The sequence below is a fragment of the Artibeus jamaicensis genome, unplaced genomic scaffold (genome assembly GCF_021234435.1).
Source record: "Artibeus jamaicensis isolate MK-2021 breed Jamaican fruit bat unplaced genomic scaffold, CSHL_Jam_final contig_415, whole genome shotgun sequence".
NCBI classification, from domain to species: domain Eukaryota; kingdom Metazoa; phylum Chordata; class Mammalia; order Chiroptera; family Phyllostomidae; genus Artibeus; species Artibeus jamaicensis.
The window spans coordinates 15847558-15853979 of record NW_026521823.1 but is presented as its reverse complement, the minus strand read 5'-3'; the positions used below and the strand labels follow the sequence as shown (position 1 = coordinate 15853979).

The 6422-nt window shown below is 42.3% G+C and overlaps 1 pseudogene; it reads right to left on the bottom strand.

Annotated features, from left to right (window-relative positions):
- Positions 1 to 2867: 2867 nt before the first annotated feature.
- On the bottom strand, positions 2868 to 4161 carry LOC119048190 (keratin, type I cytoskeletal 18-like; annotated as a pseudogene).
- Between the last annotated feature and the right edge of the window lie 2261 nt (positions 4162 to 6422).

The following is a 6422-nucleotide window of genomic DNA, read 5'->3' as shown; positions in this document are numbered from 1 at the left end:
TTCATCCTTTTCTGTTTGGTCATTTTTTCCTTCCTTCTGGTCCACTCCCTTGATATGAGTCCCAGCAATCACTATTGCTTTCCTGTGCATTTCCATTCATTTCAATTAGTTTAGTCTTCATATGTTCCTCTAATTTGTGACTAAAATCAACCAGTTCTGTGAGCATCCTGATCACCAGTGTTTTGAACTGTGCATCTGAAAATTTGGCTATTTCTTCATCACTTAGATTTATGAGCTCTGGGGCTGAGTTGTTCTTGAGCCATGTTTTACTTTGTTCCCGCCTGTTAAATATGAGGAGAGGTACCTCAGGTGTTCACCAGGGCGGAGCCACCCACGTCGCTGTTTGTGACGCTGTATGTAGGGGCGGGGTCAGAGAGGGACGATAACAGTCCCCTCTGCCGCTTCCCGCCATGGGCCTGAACGGTCTCTCATCGCTCGCTCCTTCATTGGTTTATCTGCTCGAGAATGTGTGACCATGGTCAGCCCTCAGTGAGTTTACCTCCTTGCGCCCTCAGTGGGTCCGCCCGCTACTCCACACCTGGGATCCGGCACACCTGGGTTGCGCGCCCTGGTCGGTCTGGTGGATCTTTCTTCCCTGACCCTGCTCTGCTGCTGGCTCTGCCCCTCTTACCAGTTTGGCTGAAGGGTTCGTTGTTGTCAGACTTCTGTGTAGTTCAATTTTCTGTGGTTTGGCTGCGTTTTTGTTGCTAAAACTTTGTTGTTTTTACACTTGGTTGTGTGAGAAGGCACAGTGCTTCCACCCATGCCTCCATCTTGGTGGAATTCCACCTTCTCTTATTCTTAAACACCTTAATTAATTTAAGATAAAAATTTAACTCAAAGTGTTATATTAGAGAGGTTTTAGCCAGGGGTGTCCAACCTTTTTGCATCTCTGGGCCACACTGGAAGAACAGTTGTCTTGCTTAGGCCACACATTGTATATATTGTGACACATAATCACAAAAAATCTCATAACGTTTTATGTAAATTCATGATTTTGTGTTGGGCCTCATTCACAGCCAACCTTGGTTGTATGCAGCCCATGGGCCACAGGTTGGACACCCCTGTTATAGGTGGTTTCTTTTTCTATAGGGACCTCTAATGTTATCTGATCAGAGTGATTATTTGTTATATATACATATATATATATATATATATGTATATATATATATGTCACATACATATGTAGCTGTTACATACATATGTAATTGTTTGTTACATATATATGTTATATATATATTTGTTATATATATGTAACTGTTTGTTATATATATATAATGAATGATATCCTTTACCCTCATGCTATGATTACTCTAGCAATAAGCATTTGATGGTTTTGAAACAAGATAATTTTTAAGGGGAATAATTTAAAATCACTGGAAAATTGAAAATAATCACCTCCTTCTCAAATGGGAATATATACAACATTTTCTCTATTTTTTAACAAGAAATATAAAAAAGTTAGTTTGCAGGCTGAAGTCAAGTGAGTTTTTCACAAAACCTTGAGGGACCTATTGAAGACTTAACCAACAATTAACCTGACTGATTTGTTTTTGGAACATTTATTTTCAGCCGCAGTTGTCCCATCGTTTCCCCACTTGCACACCCTGCCCCCTCCTCCCCCACGCCCACAGCCAACCCCCCCCACCATTGTCCCTGCCCATTAGTCCTCTATTCCTCTTCTTTTGCTTGCCCCTTCCCCTTCTTTCCCCCACTATCCCCTCCCCACTCTCCTCTGGTCACTGTCAGTTTCTATTTCTACCAATATACTGTTTAAAACTTTAGTGAAACCTCCAAAGCTTTACCATGTTAAACAGAGTCTGTTTGGGATAAGTTTGGGAAGCACAGGTAATCTGAATTGCAAATGTTAAACACACTTCTGTCAAAAAAGACTGATCCAAGGCTTGATTAAAAAAGGTCATTATTTTTGCGTAAACCCTCTGTAAGTAATTGGTACCTGCAAACAATAGAAGCTTTGTAGTGCCTAGTATATTGGCTAAAATTATTTAGGGATTGCATAAATTATTCTGTATGTAATTGTGGGTGTTTTATTTAAATTATTTCACCCAAAACTATATGGATATAAAAGCTTTCTGATTACTCAATGAATACTGATATTATACAAATTATATATAATTATACAATTACAACATTCTGTAATTAAGTTTGAGGATGATTATTCTCACTGCATAATATCATAAAACGATATCTTCATCCAAACTCCGAGGCAAACTTAACTTACCATTTTACTTTTTAAAAACCTTTGAGAGCATGTCATATGTATCATACAATCCCATATTTTTTACTGCTATTATCAGCCACTTTAAAATTGTTTGGGCTGAAATTTTCATAAGAATCTATTAATTTTTCTAAGCTTTTAAACATTGGGAATAATATTATATGGGTATTCAATGTTATTACAGTATGTTTTGCCCAAATCTTAATATTTCAAATGATAAAAGAATAATGTTAAAAAATCAGACATTGAGCAACTTCACTTTACTATAGGAATATGTTCAGGGAAAATATGAATAACATGTATGTTGTTAACTGGTTAAGTTAGTGCAGCAGACGTCATGTCCCACTGTATTTTCTCAGGTGCCTGTCACCCCACTGATTCAATGTCTTTTCCCTTCTCTTAGTCTCCTGAACACTCCTCTGAAACTGTCAGAAAAGAGCAAAGGCACCTCTATAACCAGGTCACTCACAATATTTAGTACCTTGTTTAACACCAAAGTAAGACAGATAAAGAAATTGCATCTAATGATGAAAATACACTAAAAAGCTCCTTGAAAAATTATTTAAAATGAACTCTTAACTTTTTATTGGCCTCCTGACCCCCAAGGGGTGCCTCACTTCTGCTGCCTTTAACACCTCAGAACTTTGGAGTCCTTGTCCGCAGACACCACTCTGCTGTCCACAATCCTGCAGGTGGCGGTCTATTGGATAGATGGTATGAAATGGCTGTTGTCCAGGGCTTCATCAACGTTGAAGTCCTCCCCTTCTTACAGCAGGAGGTTGTAGGTAGCAGTCTCAGCCTTCAGCTTAACCTTCATATTCAGCAGAACCTTGTATTCCTGGGCCTGTCACTGCCTGTCTGCCCAGGTCTGGACCAGCTCTGACTCCTGGTGTGGCAGGATCCCACTGGTCTGTTCCATCTGCATGGAATAGTTCATCTCCACCTCCCTCAGGCTTTTTCCCAAACTAGCCTTTGGATTTCTCATCATTCTAGGTCTACATCCAAGGACTGGACCACATGTCTCAGCTTTGTGTCATCTCAGCAGCTCCTATCTCAGCAGGCTGCAAGGTGACCGCTGTGATGCTCTCCTTAGTCTACAGGGACCAGTACTTGTCTAACCACTCTCAGTTCTTCCAAGATAGCTGGTCATACTGGGCCCAGATGTCCGGCATGATCTTGCTCAGGTCCTGAGACTTGGGGACATCCATCTCTACGGTCAACCTGGAGTTGGCAATCTTCTTTTGTAGACCATTTACTTCCTCCTCTTGGTTCTTCTTCAGGAAGAACAGCTCTTCCTTGAGGGCATCAATCTCCATCTCCAGCTGTAGCCAAGGGATATTGGTGTCATCAGTGACCTTTCAGAGCCCACTGATGTCACTCTGCACAGACTGGTGCATGGCCAACTGACTCTCACTCTTGACTCTGAAGCCATCATCAAGATGTGAATTTTCAATCTGCAGAACAATGCAGGCATTGTTCTTAGACCTTGCCAAAATCTGAGCCCTCGAGTCTTTATGGTCTTGAAATAATTCCCCCAGTCTCTAACCTGGAGTCCTTTCTTCTCCATGTGTTTCTGCATTTCACTCTCCCATCTCTGATTATCAGCCTCCAGGGTTCTCACCCTCTCCAGGTAGGCAGCCAGGTAATTATTCAGGCATCAAAGAGTCTCCTTCTTGCTGTGTATGCCCCTATGCTGGCCAGGCACCCAGTCATCCATGCAGCCAGGCCACTGGATCCCAAGCCACCCGGCACACTGGTGCAATGGGACATGGACATCTGGGAGCCTGAGCCCGCAGTGATGCATAGACTCTGGCCACGATGCTGGGCAGCTGGACCTAGTGGTTGGGCAACTTCACAGAGCCCAGGGTCCAGTAGTTTGTGTGGTAGTTAGTGGAGAAGCTGGAGCAGGTGCTGAAGTTCATGTTGTTCAGGGAGGAAGGAAACAATCCAAGACTCACGTTCAATCAGCAGTCTCCCTGAAAATTTAAATGGCAGCCAAAGTAAAGAAGCTGGTATCAATTTTTTTAAGGCTTTAAAGTACCTTTATCTTGTGGTACTGGGCATTAAAGATGGCTGACACCACTAGTGGCAAAATGCCTATGGCAATCATCTTCTTCCAAGCTCCACATTTAGCCTGTACAGAGTGATGTCAGTATAGATTCTGAAGTAATTTATCCCACAGTCATCATGATCTGGGTTGACCAAGGGTTCTGAAAACCACTCCATTCCTTGACTTTTAGTCTTTGACTTGAGACACTTTTTCCTGAGTCCCTGAACACCAGGTGAATCAAATTCAGAAACCTGATGATGGAGATCGTGATGCAAGCCATGAAGACTAGAGTAGTCAAAGGGCTGTACAGAGGTCCAACTGACCAAGTCCAACAGGTTTGTGATTCTCCTCTGGATGCCAAGCAAGAGCCAGCCCATCTGCAGGCTCCTCCCAGTAATCATGGGCTTTCTCCTGACAGCACAACTTTTCAGAACTCAAAAGTCTGGGGTTCCTGAGAATCCCTCCTATTAGATATCAGATGAGAACCTTTCCACTCTTCATTCTTCTTGCTGTTTGCTCTGTGGTACTGACCCAGTTCCAGTGACAAAGGTAATATCTACTGGCTAGATGATCAAGCAGAAGACTGATTAGGAAAGAACAAACTCTCTAGAAAAAGGAACTTCTTTAAAGTGTCTATGGCATCCTCCAAGCTGAACATTGGTAGGCCATCATCTTGAATGCCCAATGTGTACCAGGTCAGGCTACTGGCAATCCATAGTTTTAGAAAATCTGAATGGCAACAGAACTGTCCCATTAGTAGGGAAATTCTCCAAGGTTATATTTGTGAATCAGCAAGTCTGGTTTTGGGTGGCTGGTTGGTGGCAAGAACAAGAGTCCAATGGGTTAGAAAGAGGGGCTAGGGGGAGGAGTAGGAGCATACCAAGAGGAGTAGGAAAAAAGGGGACCACGGTGAGCAGGGCGGAAAGTGTGTGATCTGGAAGAAAAACAGGAACTACTGGGTAAGTAAACAACATGGATAGGATAATGGAGAGAGTTGCTACTATTCAGATCATGGATACAAGTAGGGAGGAAAAGACAAAGAGGTGACCGCCACCTGGAAGGAGGACAAGAAGAGTCAGGATCCAGGTTAGGAAAATCACTCAGAAGGTGAATTCTTTTAGGACCACAACATGGAGCAGATGGAGGCCGGGGTCTAAATGAGGAAATTCGAGGTAATTTTCTTCTCATTTTTCCGAAGCACTTCTCCTCCAGTCAGAATGAGGAACTGACAAAAGCTCTAACCGACTCTAGCAGTTACCTCACTGGCTTCATTCCCTGGAATGGTGCCCATTATGAACATACACATTCCTTCTCCCCCATTGGGTAAGTCAGTGGGCCCTAGCAACCCGAGAAACGCTTCCAGTTGCTAGGTTGCAGAGGTTCCAGTTGCTAGGTTGCAGAGTGATCATGGGAAATGCCAAAGAACAGAAGTGGGGCTGTACTATTAGTCCATATTCCCTGGGAAACCTAGTAATTATGCCCCTCAGGGACCAAAGATTGATCAAAGTCCTGGGTTAGACTTAGGGTCCTAGGAGAACAAATCTGAACCAGGAATGGGCAAAGTGGGAAGTCAATACCCCATCTATTTAACTTACTACATTTTCCAAAGGCCTTTTATATTAGTTACATAATTCTATAAATAGGAGGCATCAGAGAAAAAATATTAGTTCCATACCATGACCAAAGAAAACACTGAGGTATCAGAGAAGAAAGTCTATAGGAGGAAGGCAGTGGGTAACAGCAGTTGGGACTACAACTTGGCCAAAAATTGGAGAGTAGGAGGAACCTTTTCTTCCTACCCTTCAATGACTTTTAGTTTTACTGTCTGGAAGTCCAGCTATGCAACTAAAATATTTCTCCATTTTCTTAGATTGCTTCTTCATCGTGTTTTTTTTTTTTTTTGTTGTTTTTTTTTTTTTGCATACTGGCTTTAACTTTAACCTGGATTTCCTTTGAGGATATTGCTTTCCTTGTTTATCTCTCAAGTCAGACTTCTCCTCTCAAACATTCACATACTTCAAGGTGGAGATGTGGTATATTCTGGTTCCTTCTTACTCCTTTCAAACCATTATTCTTCTCTTTCTATTAGAGAATCTCTTGCTACTTAGAAGGTTGTGTAATGTCCCTGACACT